Source organism: Notamacropus eugenii, chromosome 2 (assembly GCF_028372415.1).
Source record: "Notamacropus eugenii isolate mMacEug1 chromosome 2, mMacEug1.pri_v2, whole genome shotgun sequence".
NCBI classification, from domain to species: domain Eukaryota; kingdom Metazoa; phylum Chordata; class Mammalia; order Diprotodontia; family Macropodidae; genus Notamacropus; species Notamacropus eugenii.
The window spans coordinates 482,069,762-482,088,655 of record NC_092873.1 but is presented as its reverse complement, the minus strand read 5'-3'; the positions used below and the strand labels follow the sequence as shown (position 1 = coordinate 482,088,655).

General features: G+C 37.6%; 1 protein-coding gene across 3 annotated transcripts in view; it reads left to right on the top strand.

Annotated features, from left to right (window-relative positions):
- Positions 1-18,894, top strand: part of PBX1 (PBX homeobox 1) — a 327,667-nt gene that overhangs the window by 199,807 nt on the left and 108,966 nt on the right. The gene's annotated exons all lie outside the window — the stretch shown is intronic.

Sequence of the window (18,894 nt, the reverse complement as noted above, 5' to 3'; positions counted from 1 at the left end):
AGTGTTGGGGGTTAGGGTTGTTATTTTTTTAAAAGTCAAGAATCTAGCATTTCATCATTCCTTTCCACCCCCATATATATAGTTGAGTAGATTTTGTCTACTAGTTTTCATCTGGGCTGGCTTAATTGCAAATGGACCAATTTTTACACGTAAACATTATCATATGTATTTAGACTTATGTTCCATATGTACTGCAGATGTGTGTATATATGTGTAGGAGTATCTGCATGTATATACCTCTTCCATTACTAGAAACTCACAATTTAGAAGGTAAGGGGAGGGACCGCTTGTCAAAACTAGCATTTCCCGATTATAGGTAAGTTATCTATTTTATGTGGGCCTATATGTATATGTCTAAAGTATGATGAATATATTTTTCTTGCATTCAGGCATATCCAATTCAAATCCCATTATGATTCTAGTCTGAAGAAAGCTTCATAGGATTATGGTTGAACTCAAATGAAATAATGCACATAAGATCCTGTGCCAAAAGCACTATATGAATATGAGTTGTTATTATTATTAGACGGAACTACTAAAACTGATCTGAATTCTTCTGTTACATTGGAACTTTGTTCTAATAAATATTGCTGCAAATGGGCTTAGACATCCCACAGTAATACAGATTGGGACTAAACATTCTGCATAAGAACTGCAGCATTATCAATAATTTCGTGTGTGGCCCAGATGGTGCGCTCTACACTTCCAGTAGATGATATTATATCAAGCAGTGGCTTGATGAGAGAGAAGCAACATTTTAAAATTGTTGAAACATGCCTTAAGGTGAGCAGATCTAGGTTTCAAGGAAGCTCTTTTACTTTGCATTTATTGTGCTGAATTATCTTTAGTAGAAAATTTTAATGTTGATAAATTAATTAGGCACAATTAACGTAGGCTTGGAAGTACCAAGCAAGTGGGGCTTGGGACGATTCTCCTCCTAGTTAATGTTTAAAAGCCAGTTTTGACCAGCATAACATATTAAGTCAGGGCACTAGAACAATAAATGCGTGCTTTAGACCTGATGGTATAGTGAGAGACTGAATAACATGGTGGTTGGAGGATTAGACTTGGAGTCAAGTCAGTGATAATGTATTACATACCTTCTCTGTGCCAGTTTCTATGGTAAGTGGTAGAGATACAAAGTAAGGCAAAAAAAAAAAAAAAAAAAAAGGTCCTGCCTGCCAGGAGCTTACGATCCGATGACCCAGAGTCAAGGAGACCTGAGTTTCCCTGACACTTAATCTCTGTGTGTCCATGGGCGTATCATTTAGCCATTCTAAGGCTCAATTTGCTCAATTGATGTTAATACCTGGAATAGATACCTCAAAGGGTTGTTAATGAGCCTCAAATGAGAGTATGCGTGTCACCCACTGTGCGAACCTCAAGACACTCTAAATGTCAGGAATTATGATACTGCTGCTGAGGCCAGAAACACCAGAAGATCTAATTCTTTTTTCTCTGCGTGGAGACATAAGACAAATACTGGCTAGTAAGGAGCTAAATGTGGGACAAGGTGAATTGCTGGGCCGAAGCTAAATGATCAAAGGAGGGCAAAGGGGAAAATGAGAATGTCAAGATCTGGGCCTATGTCATTTATAAAATCTGATTAAAGGACTCTCTATACTTAACCTATATGATATAAATAATCCCATTATATTGTATACTGCCCACATTCCACTTCACAAACACTTATGAAATAACGCCTGTGGGTCAAGCCCTGTACCAGATATAGGGATACAGATATGCACAATGACTAATTACCTCCTCTCAAAGAATTTACAAGAGACAGACATTTCAAAGCATGTGTATAGTGTGAGAAGCACTAAGAACAGGTTCTAGCAAAGTGCTCTGGGAAAATTTGAAAAGAGAGAGATCATTTTCCTTTGGGCATGGGGATGGAAGGGTAAGAGATTAGGATAAGAATTGATGGACGAGGTGGCCTTTAAGCTGAACATTGAAGAAAGAGGATTTCAATAAGTAGTGATGAGGAAATGGTGCCACCTGAGGCTGACCTGTAGGAATACACAGAAATGGGAGAGTTCAGGTTGACATAGAGAAGCAGAGTAGGTGAAAGGGAGAGATAAAAAACCAGACTGGAGAGGTAGCTTGGCAGCAGATTGTGGATTGTTACTTGTTATAATCATTAAGACCTAGATTCCAATTATAATATGAATGCCATCTGTTGATATGACTACATGCAAGTACAGAACTATATGCAACTTTCTCAGGAAATTGAGTATGTATATTAAAATTGTCAAACTCAAAGCCAGCAGGCAACAAACTATGGCAAAATGGTGGGGTCTGAATCAGATTAAAATGCAATTGGGAAATGTTTAACAAAATAAATAAAAGTGTAATATAACATAGATAATGTTAATTTGTGGATTTTTAAGTCAATAAATGGTCCCCAAGGATCCATTTCTACTTAAGTTTGACACCAGTGACATAGATGACAGGGATACTAGCCCAGGGGAATTTTGTAAATACAGTTTACCTGGATTTTAACAAAGCATTTGACAGGATCTTCATCAAATGTAGGATAAATATTAGTAAAATTAGGTGGATTTTGTTCAGATCTTTAGCTAGACCCCAAGTTTAGTGGTTTGATTAATGAGTTGACATCAACTTGGGGAGGATGGAAAGATATGGATTGAACAGTAATACTATTAGATTGATTAAGAACTGATCAAATGACTAGACTCAAAGACTCAGAGTTAATCATCATCATCCACATTCACAAAGATATATACATGTATGAGATATTATTTATTCAGACTACAAAAGTTATGTTTGCCTCTTCCTTATACTGAATTATGCTACATATTTTCTTGTAACTAAATAAAGATCAAAATGGTGTGTGTTTGGAATTTTGGACTCTTTGCAGTAGCCTTACAATCTTTTGGGATCTCCAACATGCAGGTTGAGGATTACTATGTAAAAGCATTCTGCCTGGATAGAACAGTATGACACATGTACATACAAGTACACACATGTACAAAGTGCTTATTGTACACACTAATTTAATATCAGCTGGAATCATACAGATGTGTAATATGCTTATAAAGATCTTTCTAGGGTATGTCATGTCATTTTGTGTGTCTTTTATGTGTGTGCCTAAGTGACTGTTATAGATACGAACAGAATGGGAGAAAAAGAGTCATCATTTGATAGCTCTTAGGGACAAAGAGAGAGAGAGAGACAGAGACAGAGAGAGAGAGAGAGACAGAGAGAGAGAGAGAGAGGAAAGAATAGTAGTGATTAACTTGGCATTGTTTTAGACACATCTCTGGCTGCCTTCTATTGTTTTCCAGCTTTTGAAGATGAAACATATTCATTTAGCTTTCAGAATGAATGGCTTTAATAAGGACAGTGAGGAGAGGTGGGGTAGCCCTGATGACTTGAGAGACCCATCAGTGCTCCCCCTAAGGCCATTCTATCAGGGACGTGGGCCACATGACCATCCACACTGCAATCAGGACCAGTCTTCAGCAGTCAGGGTGTATCTTTCGACTCTAGAAAGAGCTGTTTGTAGCCTATGTGAAGATGTACATCAGCTGTAATTGGATTGTGGCCTAAGCCCTGGGTATAAGCATTCAGCTGTAGGACCATGATAATGATAACTCAGTTAAGTACAGTTTCAGAGGGCTTTCAGGTTTACAGAGTTGTTTGCCTCCTCCTGACCCTGGTGAAAGAACCATGCCAGCTCTGTTTTTTATTTTCTTTCGTAGAGATGAGAAAGCTAAAGCTGAGGAGGGAGGAGAGATTTGCTCCTCGTCGTATAGCTCCTCATGGCTCTCTTCTGCAGGGGGAACAACCTAGCAAAACTAGGTAAAGAGTAAGGTGACTGAGGGAGTAGCATCCACAAGCATCATCCAGCCAGGCAACCCCAGGTCAGGGTCTTCTCCGGAGCTCCTGGAATCCAAATGGACCATTGGTACATGCAAGGGATCCCCTTTCCCCAAGAGAAAAAGACTTCCGAATATCCTGAAGGATAAGAACTTCCTGCTGGAGGGAGAACATAGCCCTGGGTGCACTCCACAAAGGCCTCCATTAAGAGGAGGTCTTAGCGTGCCCCTTCCCCCCTTGCTTGCCCACTGCTGTCCCTCCCTCCTCCCTTGGCCCTGACTGCTTCATTACAATCTGCCTTCAGGCCCGAATTGCCCTGCTTAAGCCTCAAATCATTATAATTACCATTATTAGAAATAGCTGCGGGGGAGGCATGGGTACACCAAGCAAAAAGTGTGAGTGTGTCCGCCTGCCCTGGAATCACTGCTTCCGAGCTCTGGGGACCACAAGACATGAGGGATCCACCAAAGCCCGCTAATGCGATGGCTGTCAGCTCCACTCACCCCACCTGTCAGCAGGGGGATGCGGTGGGCTTCATTTTTTTAATTGACACCTTCCTCTCTCGTTCCACGCTCTCTCATCTCAGTCTAGTACTTCCTTTCATATTCCTTCTTTTCTGTGAGAGAAATCCAGTTCTCTGGTCGCAGAATAAAGAAAAGGGAAATGGGAAGAAAAGAGAGGTCCATGGGGAGCAATGACATGCGTTATCCTCCAGGAAATCCGCGGATGGTAACAATGGCCCAAGCTAGGAAATGAGCTCAAAGTCAGGAAGGAATGACAGTGGAACCAAAGACAGACAGACTGGAAAGTGAGACAAGAGAGCTTGGGATCGTGAGGAGGAAGATGGAGAGACACACAAGGAGAGTCAAGGAAAGGTTACAACAGCCAAAAAAAAAAAAAAAAGACCTGGGACATAGGTTAGAGGGAAAGAGGGAAAAGAAAATTTCTGCACTAGCTCAATTCATTGACATCGTTGATGGTGCGTTATGTTGAGTCAAACCCACAACTTCAGTGGGACTCAAGTAGGTCAGCAAGAATTGTTTCAAATCTAGATTTAGGTCCCCTGAAGATCCTTTCGTAGGCACCTGAGGTAATATCAAAGGCAGGTACAGGGTTAGGGAAAGAAAAAAAAAAACAAGCAAGTACTCCAGGATGTTACATTCAATTGAGATAGGATGGTACGAAATGCAAACAGGAATGCATGTGAATGATAATTTTGGAGAGAATATTAATAATTGGTAGCATTTCTTTTTTTAATAGGATTTTTTCTTTTTCTTTTTTTGTGTTTTATTTATTTATTTCAGTGTTCCACAATCACCACCATGCAACCTAGATTTTTTCTTTCCCTCCCTCTCCCTCTCTCCCCCCACATCCTCCCTCCCCAAAACAGCATACAATTTTACATAGGTTCTACGCATACATTCCTATTAAATACATTTTCACCATAGTCATGTTGTATAGAAGAATTAAAATGAATGGGAGAAATCATATAAGAAAACAAAACGTAATACAAAAGAAAATGATCTGCTGGAATCTGCGATTGAATTCCATAGTTCTTTCTCTGGATGTGGAAAGCATTTTGCCTTAAAAGATCTATTGGTAGCATTTCTAGCTAGGACTGCATATGAGCCAAGCAATGAAGGAAGCCAGGTATTCTTAAAGGCAGAGGGCACCACAGGCCTGATCAAACACTATCCCAGGGAGTGGTCATCAGGCTTCCCAAGAATATTTCCAGTGAGGGAGAAACCACTTCCTACAGCGGCAGTCTATTTTACTTCAGCACAGTTTTAATCATCATCAACATTTTCCTTATATCAAGCTTAAATTTGCCTCTGTGCATTTTTTTTTAGCTACCTCTACTGGTTTGAGCCTCTGGGGCCCAGCAGGACAATGTTAATCCCTCTTCCACAGTAAGCTTTTCAGAGATACTGTAAGACAGTTATCTTGTCCTCCTCTCTGTTACTTACTCCTCCCTCTCCCCACCCCAAGTCTGCTCTTCTCAGAATTAAAACTCCTCAGTTGTCATGATGTCAAAGCCCAACATCGATTGTCTTCTGCTGGGTAGTTTGTAGTACATTGATGCTTTCTTTTCTTTTCTTTTCTTTCTGTTGTTTCTTACTGGCATATTATTTGGTATAGCTTGGTTCTTAAAACTATTTAATAAATTTGGTGGAAAGGATCAAATCTTTTGTATATATGTCCACTTTCTGTCCTGGGAACAAAATAATGAGACCACAGAAGAGTACACAGCTTTCTTGGGAAATAGAGTAGGCGGGCATACTTATATGTAACGTCATCATTTTGAACAGATTGTAGGCCCATAAGATTCAGAATCCGAAGATTATTTTATACAGCCCCTTTATGTATATTTTTTATTCTACTTTTTTGACAAATTTGTGATTTAGTAGTAGGAGTATTTTTTTTCTCACATTAGAGAAGAGGAAACTCTGACCCAGATCAATTGTTTCTAATTCATATGGATAGTAAATAACCAATAATGGCTTAAACAAAATGAATAAAATAGTCTACAAAAGCCTCTCTTTATGCAAAACACTAATATACTATATATTTTAAGGGAAAATATCTGAAATATCAGGTGACTTTCCTATCCTAAAAATTACATGTGGGTTCACACGCATTCTTTCTCTCTCTCTCTCTCTCTCTCTCTCTCTCTCTCTCTCTCTCTCTCTCTCTCTCTCTCTCTCTTTCTCTCTCACACACACACACACACACACACACACACACACACACACACACAATATTCTTTATAATGGACTTGTCCTGCCTGCTGATATATCTTTAAATGGGCTACACATCCAGCTCCCAACCTTTGAGTAAATAATCATGCAATAAAGCTCAAGAAATATTTGGTTGTAGGTTTTAGTTTTCCACCTCAGCTGCTGATGTGTTACCTAGAAGGCTATATTCTACCCAGTGCTTGGTTCTCTCTCACAGCTTGTGGTAAGTGAAATTATTCTGAGATTCAATGATACCTGCTATTGAGCGGCTTCCCTAACCACCCAAACTGGTCTTTTGTTAGTGGTTATTGAGAGAATTGTCACAGCCATCGACCTGCTCAATTTCACCTCAAAAGAAATGAGTTTGTTTCTTCCCCTCTCATTTCTAAAAGCAGATCTGGTAATTTGCTCAAATGGCTGTCTTTAAAAGTTTAGATGATTATACTTTTTCCCCCTCTTGCCTTTTTCTTCCTTTTCATTTAAGCAACATAGTGGCGTCTCTTTTCCTGGGGTTGAGCACAGCCTTCTGATATAGTTCTTGTGTGTGTGTGTGTGTGTGTGTGTGTGTGTGTGTGTGTGTGTGTGTTCCTTTCTTTAGAGGATGTTATTCATTTCCATCCCATCCCAATGAGGCAGTAGATTACTACTGAACTATGCACTGAAAAAATGAGATTAACATGGAAACTCTAGAGTCCAGGGTTCCATGAGTCTGACACTCACCATCCCTGTATACCCTCTTAGAGTTATATTGTGCAGCATTCCTGTCAGTTTCACAAAGTTCATGAAATAGAACTGTAGATAGTGTGGGAGAGGGTGCAAATTGGATAAAGGGCATTTTCTATTACATGTGTCTCACATGGTTATATGTGTATTTAGGTGAAACTGATGCCATATGTTCTTCAAGGAGAAACATATGGAATCACTGTGGCATTCACCTGGAGGGGTAAGCAGGACTGTTTAGACCTTTGTCCCCTTAGTATACCCTGAAATTTTTCACCTCCTTTACTTTTGTTTGTTGCTCCTGATTTGCAGTTTGCATGAAAAAGATCTGGGGGTTTTAGTAGACTACAAGCCCAATATGAATCAGAAGTGGTAGCTAAAAAATCTCATGTGGTCTTGGGTTGTAATGAGAGATATAGCTTCTAGGAATAAAATCGGGAACAGTTCTTGCTGACCTTCTCAAATCCTGCTAATGTAACCCCTATAAGCATCTCCCATTCAAGTTCTGAGCTTTACTAAAGTTTGCCATACTGTCAGGCATGCTGGTGAATCCAGTCTAGTAATTTGCTTATCACTCTTTCCCTTCTAATTTGTGTCCCAGTTCTTGATATGACAGTGGTCTGACTGCCCTGGCAGTGTCTGACTGCCCTCAATGTTGTGTTCAGTCCTGGGCACTTCAGTTTAAGCGGGATGTTGTTTAAGGTGAAGGGTGTTCAGAAGAGAATGATGTGGACGAAAGGATTAAATTTCTTCCATATGGCCCTAGAAAAGAGAACCAGGGACAAGGGATAAAGGCTACAAGTAGCCAACTTTAGACTTGATTATTGGGGGTGAGGAAACAAAGGATGTAAGAATATCCCAAACCATTAGAACTCTCCATGAATGGAATGGGTTGTCTCAGAAGAGGGTGAGTAGGTATGATTGAAAAACTCATTAGCCTGAGGCTAACCTGGTGATGAGTCTCTTAATTAAGCCAGGACAAATTCATGTACTGTGACCTGTTACCAGGCGTTTACCTGAAGCTTTGATATAAGGGTTCTTTTGTGTCATGTACCCCCTTTGACAGTGTAGTAAAAGCTAAAGCCCATGGACACCTTCTCAAAATACTCTTTTTAAATGTGTGAATCAAATGCATTGAAAATTCACTTTTCAATTATATTGAAAAATAGTGGTCAAAGTATTTTAAAAAATCCATGGACCTCAAGTTAAGAATCCTTGATTTGTGACCTGGTAGGACTGCCAGAACTTAGAACCCACTGTCATAGCCTATGAGAATACTGGGTAACTTTAACTCATTGATAAGAGATTGGAGTAGGGTGTTAATGGAGTTTTGTCCAAATGAGTAAAGAAAAGAATATGATTCTGGGCCAGGGACTTCTGCACCTTTATATTCTGAACATAAAATTGATGCAGTCAACTTGCAACAAAGATTGACTGTGGGCCCTTGTTGGTTTCCTTGGAAGGATGTTGATTGACAACCTCCTTCAACCCCCTTTTACTATGGAAGTCTGTCAACTTTGTAGTTATTTACATAATTCTCTTGGCCACCACTTTGATTATGTTTTCAAGATTAAAAACAAAACTCTATGTGATGCTACTGTTCTAGAAGGTGAAATGTGTGTGTGTGTGTGTGTGTGTGTGTGTGTGTGTGTGTGCGTGTCTTTGATTTATGAACCACTGATGCCACAGTGAAGTACTTGGGAGAGAATCACCTGCATTAACAGCGAAAAAATGTCACCATCAATTCCAAGAGGGACTTGTAAACCCGGGGCTAACAGCCAGTGGTTTATTCTTTGAAAGTGGAAATTTCTTTAACCTTCCTTTGAAAAGCAATACAAATTTGTGGGCACAAATATGGCTGAGTGGCATCTTTCATTCAGGCTTTAAAAGTGTAACTTCATTCATTCCACAAATCTGGATGAAGACTCTAATGTGTACATGGCACTGTATTAAATGAAGTGAGAGACACAGAGAAGTGTCAGGTTATCTGACCACATGGGCCTTCCAATTGAATTTTCCCATAGGATACTATCTCCGTACATAATGAGATAGGAAATCTATGAATACTGTATCTGTGGTCAGAGAGAAAAGTTCTCAATGAAAAATCAATCTATAATGTGTCAAAAAGAAAGACTTATAACCTGAAAGAGTGAGGCCAAGGGTGGCAGCATTGGCTTAGAGTATTTCATTTCAGAATCACAAGTGACGGAGCTAGAGCTATGTATTATTTTTTAATTTTTTACATTCTTTTTGAGTTCCAAATTCTATTATTTCCTCCCTCCCTCTCCTCTATCCACTGAAAAGACAAGCATAATGATATCAATTATACATGTGAAATCATGCAAAACATATTTCCATGTTAGTTCTATCACAAAAAGGCAAAAAATAAAAAAAGCAAGAAAATTATACTTCAAATTGCACTCAAAGCTTATTAGTTATCTCTCTGGAGGTGGATAGTATTTATTCACATGAGTCCTTTGGAATTGTCTCAGATCATTGTATCGATCGAAGTAACCAAATATTTCACAGGTGATCATCATGACAACATTGTCGGTTCTCACATCATCTTGCATCAGTTCATATATGTCTTGCCATGTCTTTTTTTCCTGAAACCATCCCTCTCATCATTTCTTACAGCATAATAATAAATAATAAATGTTACTACTTGTTCAAACATTCTTCAATTGAGGGCGTCCCCTCAATTTCCAATTCTTTGAGAATGCAAAAAGAGCTGCCGTAAATATTACACATATACCTTCTTTTTCTTTTTCTCTAAGCTCTTTGGGGTACAGACCTAGTAGTGAAAGGGAATGCACAGTTTTATAGACCTTTGGGTACAGTTCCAAATTTTTCTCCAGAATGATTAGATCAGTTCACAACTCCACCAACAATTTATTAGTGTACCTATTTTCCCTCATCTCCTTCACCTTTTGTCATTTCTGATAGATAGGAGTTGGTACCTTAAAGTTGTTTTACTTTGAATTTCTCTAATAAGGAAGTCAGAGCATTTTTCACATGAATATAGCTTTGATTACTTCTTCTGAAAACAGCTTGTTCATTAACCAGCAATCGTCTAGGGAATGACTCTTATTTTTATAAATTTGACTCAGTTTCTTATATATTTGAGAAGTGAGGTCTCTATCAGAGAAATCTGTAATTTTTTTTTAGGAAATTATTTCACTGTCTATAGTACCTTTTAAGAAAATGGAGTTTCTCTGATTATCTCTTTTAATAAGGTCTGGTTTTGCTTTGCTTTGTCTCCTGCCATTTTTTCCTCCAGCTGAAACAGAATAGATTATGCTCCTGCCCTTTATTTTAACTCTGTGTATGTGTTTTGCTTTTTCAAGCATGTCTCTTGTAAACAATATATTGCTGGATTCTCATTTCTAATTCATTCTGCTATGGGCTTCTATTTTATGAGTAAGCTCATCCCATTCACATTCACAGTTATGTATTTACTTCCATCCCTTTTCTCTCTCTGTCTCTTTCTCTGTCCCTCTCTATCTCTCTCTCTTTCTTTTTCTCTCCCTCCTTTCCTCCCTCCATCCTTTCCTCCCTCCCCTTCTTAAAATTCTGTTTTTCTTCTGACCACTGCCTCCTTTAATCTACCTGTCATACCTTTAATCATTAGCCTCCTCTGCCAACCTCTCATCCCTTTCCCCTCCTATTCCCTATTAGGTAAGGTAGATCTCTATACCAAACTGTGTATATATATAAATGTATATTTGTATATATGTATATACATATACATATAGACCTATATACATACACACATGCTTTTTCCCCCTCTATTGCCTCTTACCCTCCACCCCCATTTTCTCCTCCCCTATGAAAGCTCTTCCTTGCATATATCTTTTAGAGCTACGTGTTCTAATTTTCAGTTTTGTTCCTGGGTGACTCTATGACTTGGATCCATTTTAAAAATACATGAAACATAGTTTAGTGTAAGTTTTAACATTTTAAAAATGGAAACCATACTACCTACTTTCTACCTGCCTGATTTAGAGCACATGGAGATTCATGGATTAAAATCCATGCTTCTGTATCTTCATTTTCAAAGTACCGTACAGTTCTGCTCTTCCTGCCCCTTAAAAATGCTGAAGTCATGGCTCTGAAAGTGACTATAGAAATTGACATTGATAAATGTGAAAGTTTAATGAATAGCTTTATAACAGAACTGAGATGTGTTGGGCTTACATCCTAGTCACTAGAAAAAGGAACAGGGCAACTGAGTGAAGTTCAGATAAGAAGGTCCAGGATGATCTTTTGCACAACTCCCGCAGACTGGTGATGTGAACCTGTGAAAAGGGACCCAGCATCCAATGAAAATGATAGGCTAAAGGCCTCAAACCCTCTGAGTCCATTTAGCATCATTTGAATATATATTTTTGCTTAACATTTCTCTCATCCAAAGAAGTAATCAATAATAATATAATACTACGGTCTTGATAATAGCAGTATCCACTGCTATGATAACAAAATGGATAAGCATGCTATTGATCTGTTTTGCTCATTTCTGTTCATCCCCTCAAAGCCTCAGTGAAATCTGTCTTCCTGAATTGTTCCTTGTTTTCAGGAGAAAATCCTCTGAGTTCATAAGAATCTAGCACTCTTCATTGTTATACAGCTTTTTCTTTCTTCCTTAAAGGATTATTTCTATCTACTGTGCAATTGGAAGTAGTTTGTGTCCAGTGCCACCTAGAAACCATCTACAGTTTTCTCATTTACTTTCTGTCCAATTCCATAAACCTTAATTAAGCACCTTCTATATTTAAGACACTGTGCTACTAGGCACTGGGGTACAAGGACAATAAGGAAATAATTTCTTACCTCAGGAAGCTTATTTTTTATTTAGGGGATATAACATGTAGACAAAAATTATAATCTAAAAACAATTGAGTATGGAGAGAGTACTATCACCTGGGGGTGGAAACAGGTAAAGCTTTAACTATGAAATGGACGATAAAAAAAGAAAGAAAGGAAAAAGAACAGAAGGGGGAAAAAGTTGTGAAAAAAGAATGAAATTGGTTTTTTTGTAAATAGTATTTTACTTTATCCAACTACATGTGTGGATAGCTTTCAATATTCACTTTTTATTAAAATTTTGAGTTTCAAATTTTTTCTTTCTCCCTCCCATCCCCCCTCTGCAAGATAGAAGGCAATCTAATATAGGTTATACATGTGCAATCATGTAAGCATATTTTCACATTAATCATATTGTGAAAGAAGAAATAGCAAAGGGAAAAGGCCCCCCCCCAAAAACCCCAAAGAAACAAAAAAAGGGAAAATAATAGTTTGCTTGGGTCAGCATTCAGACTCCATAGTTCTTTCTCTGGATGTGATTAGCATTTTCCATAATGAGTCTTTTGGAACTATCTTGGATCATTGTATTGCAACAAATTAAGAATTACTATTGCCCAAATATAGATATTTCTTGAAATATTGTATATTCACACAAGTATTAACTAAGGGAAGCTAAATATAGTTTGAGAGTCCTATCAATTATCTTGGGTTTCCAATCTCTGCTGTTTTTATCTCATAATTCCCCCTCCAAAGACAGTTTTCCTTAGAAGGAAAAATAAGAGTTGAATGCTTAGAGACTAAGCAAGTTTTACAGAACAAATCCTTTTATTAAGGGGATTTGTTCTGTGAAGTTTAGATTCGGTCAGAGGACTGAACTTGAGGACCTAGATGGCCATATGTGAACTTGAGGCCACAGGCTCCCCAACTTTGACTTAGACCTTCTTACCCTTAACTGTTGTCATCATTCCATCTGTAGTGAGCAGTATTTCTGCGCTACTTGGTTTCACCTTTAATGTAAATAAAACATCTCTGTCTCTCTGTCTCTGTCCCTCTCTCTTTCTCCCTTCCCCCCAATACTCCCTCCCAAAGTGGGATTATGGGATGGGACTACCTGAAGGATAGCCTTGGATAGCCTTATGAAGCCATATGTCTAGAGAGGCATGAGTCCTAGTTTGCTGAGAGGTTTCCAAGAAACAGCTTTGGATTTAGGAAGAGACAGTTGAGTACACAAGAAGAAAGGGGTGCTTCAAGTACCCATGTGTCGCAAAAGAGATTGTGCATGTTTGAATGACTAAGCTCTCAGTCCCCTATTCTCTTCCTCCCCCCCCAAAAAAATTCAGAAAGCCTACTCCAAAATTTTAAAATTGTTATTTTTTTAATTAAGAATAATTTATTTTCCCTCCCTATTCTTCTTCTTCTGAAAAAAAGAGGTCAACCCATTAGAAAAGGAAAAATAACAACAGCAAAAAACCCTTGTAAATATACATACACACAGTCTTTACAAACAAATTCCCACATTAGCTATATACAAAAATGTATGTCTTTTTCTGCATATTGAGTTCATCACCTCTGTGTCAGGGGATGGGTAACCTTCTTTGTTATCAGTAAAATCTGCTGGGATAACTAAAACCATCTGGCAGAAATTAGGTTTAGACCATCATGTTATACCATATAACAAGGTAAGCTCCAAATGATACATGACTTAGATATAAAAGATACAGATGAGGCGTAAAAGGTTAGATATGAAAGCTCACATAATAAACAAAATAGAGGAGCAAATAAGAAACAACTTTTTGGGTGAATGATTTGGGGAAGAATTCATGCCACTCATGTTCATTTTCATTATGTGTTCTTGCTTCAGGTTTTTTTTATATATGTTCTAAAAATATGAACTTATTGATGAGTTCTTCATGCATCCACATAAATTTCTTGTTTTTATCTCATTGAAATTATTTCTGGGAAGAGGATTCTGGAAAGATGGCTGAGTAGGTCCTAAAATTCCAAGCTCTCAAGATTTTCTCCCACAAAAGAGTTAAAATATCATCTTAGGGCAAACAAAGTATGGGTGGAGATAAATAAGAATAGGGGTACACTGGGGTCTTCCTGGGACAATTTGAGAAGTAGAGAAGAAAAATCCCAGGACTAGGTTTGGTCCCTTTGAAGAGTAAACACCTCCAGGTTAGGGTCCACTTTAACAAGTGGGAAGTTCTAGTGTTAGTAGGTTTGAGAGGCTGCCTTGGCCCCAGTCACCCAGTTATATAGCAAAGAGTAGAGGGGGCAAGAAGGATCCAAGGGTGGCTGGAGGGGAGGAGGGGGGAGGGTGAGTGCAGAAGCAGTGGGACTGAATGCTCCTGGCTGCAGGCACTTATGAGAGATTTGTCTTTGGTTCCAGGTAGGAGGGGAGAACTGAAGATCTGGGGCAAAAGGCACCATTTTCCATACCCCCAGGGCTAGAGATGATTGCAAAAATTAAGCTATTACCACAAAAAATGCACGGGCAAAGGGGAAAGAATCCAACCATAGAAAGCTATTATGGGAATTGAGATGACTGGGGTTCATCTTCAGAGGAGGATATTGAAGTAAAGAAACCCCCAGAGAGTAATGTCAAATGGTCACTTGCCCAAAAAGAATTCTTTGAAGATCTTAAAAAAGAGTTTAAAAACCAAATGACAGAGATGGAGGAAAAACTAAAGAAAAAATAGGAATAATCCAAGAAAAACAAGAAGGTTATGAAAAGAAAGTCAACCAATTAGAAAAGGAAATCCAGAATCTTAAGGAAGAAAATGACACCTTGAAAATTAGAGTTGGACAAAGTGAAGCCAGTGAAATTATAAGAGATCAAGAAATATTTAACCCAAATATGAATAATGAAAAAATAGAAGAGAAAGTGAAACATCTTATAAGAAAAACAACAGATTTGGAGAATAGATCAAGAAGAGAAAATATAGAAAATAATCAGACTAACTAAAAGTTATGATCAAATAAAGAGTCTTGATACAATAATACAAGAAATAATTAAAGAAAACTGTCCTGAAGCATTAGAACAAGGGGGGGGGGGTAGAAATAGAAAACAAATTCATCCATCACCACTTAAAAGAGATCCTATGAGGAAAACTCATAGGAATATCATAGTCAAGTCCTAACACTCCCAGCTCAAGGGTAAAATATTAAAAGCATCAATTAAAACAATTTAAATATGGTGGTATCACAATTAGACTCATACAAGACCTAGCAGCAGAGACATCAAAGGTCTTGGAATATAATATATTGAAGAGCAAAAAAAACTGGGTCTGTGGCTGAAAATATCATACCCTGCAAAATATCATATCCTGAATGAAAAAAAATGGACATTTGATATACTCTCAGACTTTCAAGACTTTGTTTAAAAAAGTCCTGAACTTAATAGAAGATTTGATATATGAGAACAAGAGAAAGATACGGTACATACCAGATTGATTATAAGGGATTCATAGGGACAGACTATTTACTATATGTGTGTGTGTGTGTATACAGATATATATGTGTGTGTGTATGTATGTATATATATAATGTATGTCTAAGATTCTTATTAATAATTGGATAGCTCCTAACTAAGATTGGGGAAAACCTGAATAGTATATGAATTTTAAAAGTAAAACCATTTAAGAATAGCTAAAAAGAGTAATCATCTTATGCAAATAAGGGGCAAGAGGAAGAATCAATATCAGATAGAGGAGGAGGGTTGGTAAGTTCTGGTAATCTACTTTCATTGGGAATGGGTTTGAGAGGGAACAATACATATATTTTTAGAAGAGTATAAAAGTCTTCTAAATTCAGAAGAAACAAAATGATAAGGGACATAGGGAGGGGGAAAGGACAAGGGAGGGTTCTTTAGAGGGGAGGGGAAAGGAATAGGCGAAAGGTGAGTATAGAAAGGCATTTAGATTCATGGGAATGGGAGCACAGGGGGAGCACAGATCCTTGGAGGGGGGTAGCCAAGTAATAGGAGGGCAAGGTAGTGGGTGGAAGTTAAGTAGAGGAGGCAAGAGGGATAGGAAGCAAGAGATAGGCTCAAACATAAAAAACAAAGATCAGGAGTAGAATATGTGTCTATATATGTATGTATATATCTATCGCTATAGAGAAACACATCTAAACTTTATTGTAGCTTCTTTGGGGGTTGGGGAGGCAGGGAAAAAAGAACAAAATAAAAAATGCACAGCAGAGAAGAGCTTAGGAGGGAGCAAAGAAAAGATGGACAATTTTCAACATAAGTTATTGTTTATCATACAGGTTTTCTTGAAATGAATATTTATTGTTACATAATTTAATCCTCTCTCATGTTCTGCTATGGGCACAACATGCTTTTTTTCTTTTTAACTTTGAATTTAAGGCCCAATATTTAAGTTTATGACCCATGTTTTTGGTTCTTTTATTTTTCTATCCTGTATTTGTGTTCTAGCATTTGAGTCTAAAATAAAATTTTAAAAATGATAATAATTCCTGCTTGTTTCTTTAAGAACAGAGATCCTTTGTTTTAGCCTCTTTTGTGAATCATAAATATCAAGGCCAACTACTAAATCATTTATTAATACTTGAAAGGAACAAGCTGTGTGCATTAACAATGAAACAGAGAAAAATGTAAAATCAGAAAAGTTAAAATTTTCAGTGGAATGCTTGCAGATCCAGAGAGTTCACACTTCATTCTTGGCCTTGTCTTGTTATCATGAGGATAATCTCTTATTATACTCTCCAACTCATCCCCAAGCCCTTCATAGGAACCTCTATAGCTACTATCCCTGGAACAATAAGTGTCCATTTCCTCGACCTTTATATACTGGATCTGGAAACCATCTTCTACCCATTGTCTCTTTATAATGCATTTTTGGTGGTAAGGTTGGCTTTGTTAATTGTCCTAGAAATCAAAAATTCATTCTTCTGAGATATACACTTGGGTATTTTTGTAGCCAGTAAGCCTAGCCTGTAGGTTTTTATTTCAGAAAAAAAAAATGTGGGAAATGATAATGTTGCTTCATCAACGATTTGCAAAAATGAATAAGTTAATATTAGTAATATATTTTTAACTCTGTAAATGAGACAATAAACCCAACTACTTGTAAATATGGTAATCATTATAAAATGATCTGGGATCTTTGAATCGCAGGTATACAAATTTAAAGCATTTTATATTGGCAATAGTGGTAATAAGGATGAGACCCAATTCATCAAGGATCTGTGATTTGGTCACTGTGAGGAATCTCAAGTCTCAGCATCTCCCTCTCCAAATTCCAATCCCACCCCCTTTGGCTTAATGAATAAGCATTGGGAAGCTGCCTGAGGCACTGCAATGTTAAATGACTTGCCCAGGATCCCTATACAACCAAGTATGAGTCCAGATTTGACACACGGTGCTCCTGACCCCAAGTCCAAGACTTAATGTCAACTCACCTGTGATGTAATCATTAGTAATAAATCTAATCCAAAAGCTGGCACCACAGTCCAAGTTTCCAAGTATTTCCTGCCAATGAGAACTTGCTTCATGTCACGAAATCTATTTAATAAGGAAGTCGATGTTTTTAGTATGTGATAAAAGTTGAAGAGGAAACTTGAGCCTTTGAAAAAATGCTAAAGAATTTGGCTCAGGTATATGTGTTAAGGAACTATGTCCTAATGTAGCTGATTTCTGCAGGTGCTTCATTGCTGTTTCTATTCACTGTCTTTACTTTCAAATGCTACCTGAGTTTCATTACTTAATCAAGTTGTTATAAGGGATCCTCCCCATTAGAAGTTTTCATGCATCATAAATATCAAGGCTAACAACCACACTTAAGCAGTTCATGGCTCTTGACATTACCTGGCCAATTCCCCAGAGCTTTTTATAATAGAACATGACAGGTAAGCAAAGTGGACTTCACAAATACCTAAAACCAAAATATTAATTGGCAGTTCCCTTCTGACCAAAGGAAAACTCACACCCACAAAGTGGTTTTATAGGGAGGTATGAACAAAGTTTTCTATAAGGAAAGGGTTAAATTATGGGAAAATAATATCCTTGAGTCATTTTTAAAGTATTTTTTTCTTTGTTTGGCATCTTGCTATCTCACAGTTACATTCTGCCTGAAGGCTCATAGCAGCCTGTATAATTAGCACAGAGTAAAATACATTACTTCTGAGTCTCATAGCATGGGATTAATAGGCAAGAGTGACTAGCAAACTTCAAAGACTTTATTATTTTAGAAAGATTTATTATGGGATAGAGCAAGATTTCCTTTTCATGTTTTTGTTAGAAAGATGATCTACTCTTTTCCAGTTCTTATGATTTTTCATTTCCAGATCTAAGTTATGTATTGATTTAAATAGATGATCATGATTTGGTTAGTAAATTCATGCTGTTGAGAGTATTGCATTGATAACATTTTACTTGTGTATGTATGGACTAGCAGTGACATTTGCATGTGAATATGTGTAATATATTTTTAGATGTGACTTTTTTTAAACCTGACCCATAGTTTCACTGTTGTAGGAGAGCTCCTGTTAAGAAACTTCTTTTACTTCTGGAGGCACCAAGAGGTTAAGTGACTTACCTAGGGACATGCTGACAGTATTGGTCAGAAGTTGGAGTCAAACATAACTCTTCCCAACCCTGATATGAGCTGTCTTTCCACTCCACCAAGCTGATTCTCAATATTAGCAGAAGGACAAAAACTCACTTGATTTTCAGTACCCATGTGGTATATGCATGAACATATACCCACATTCATACATATATACACATACATACACACATATATATACATATATAAGCAGA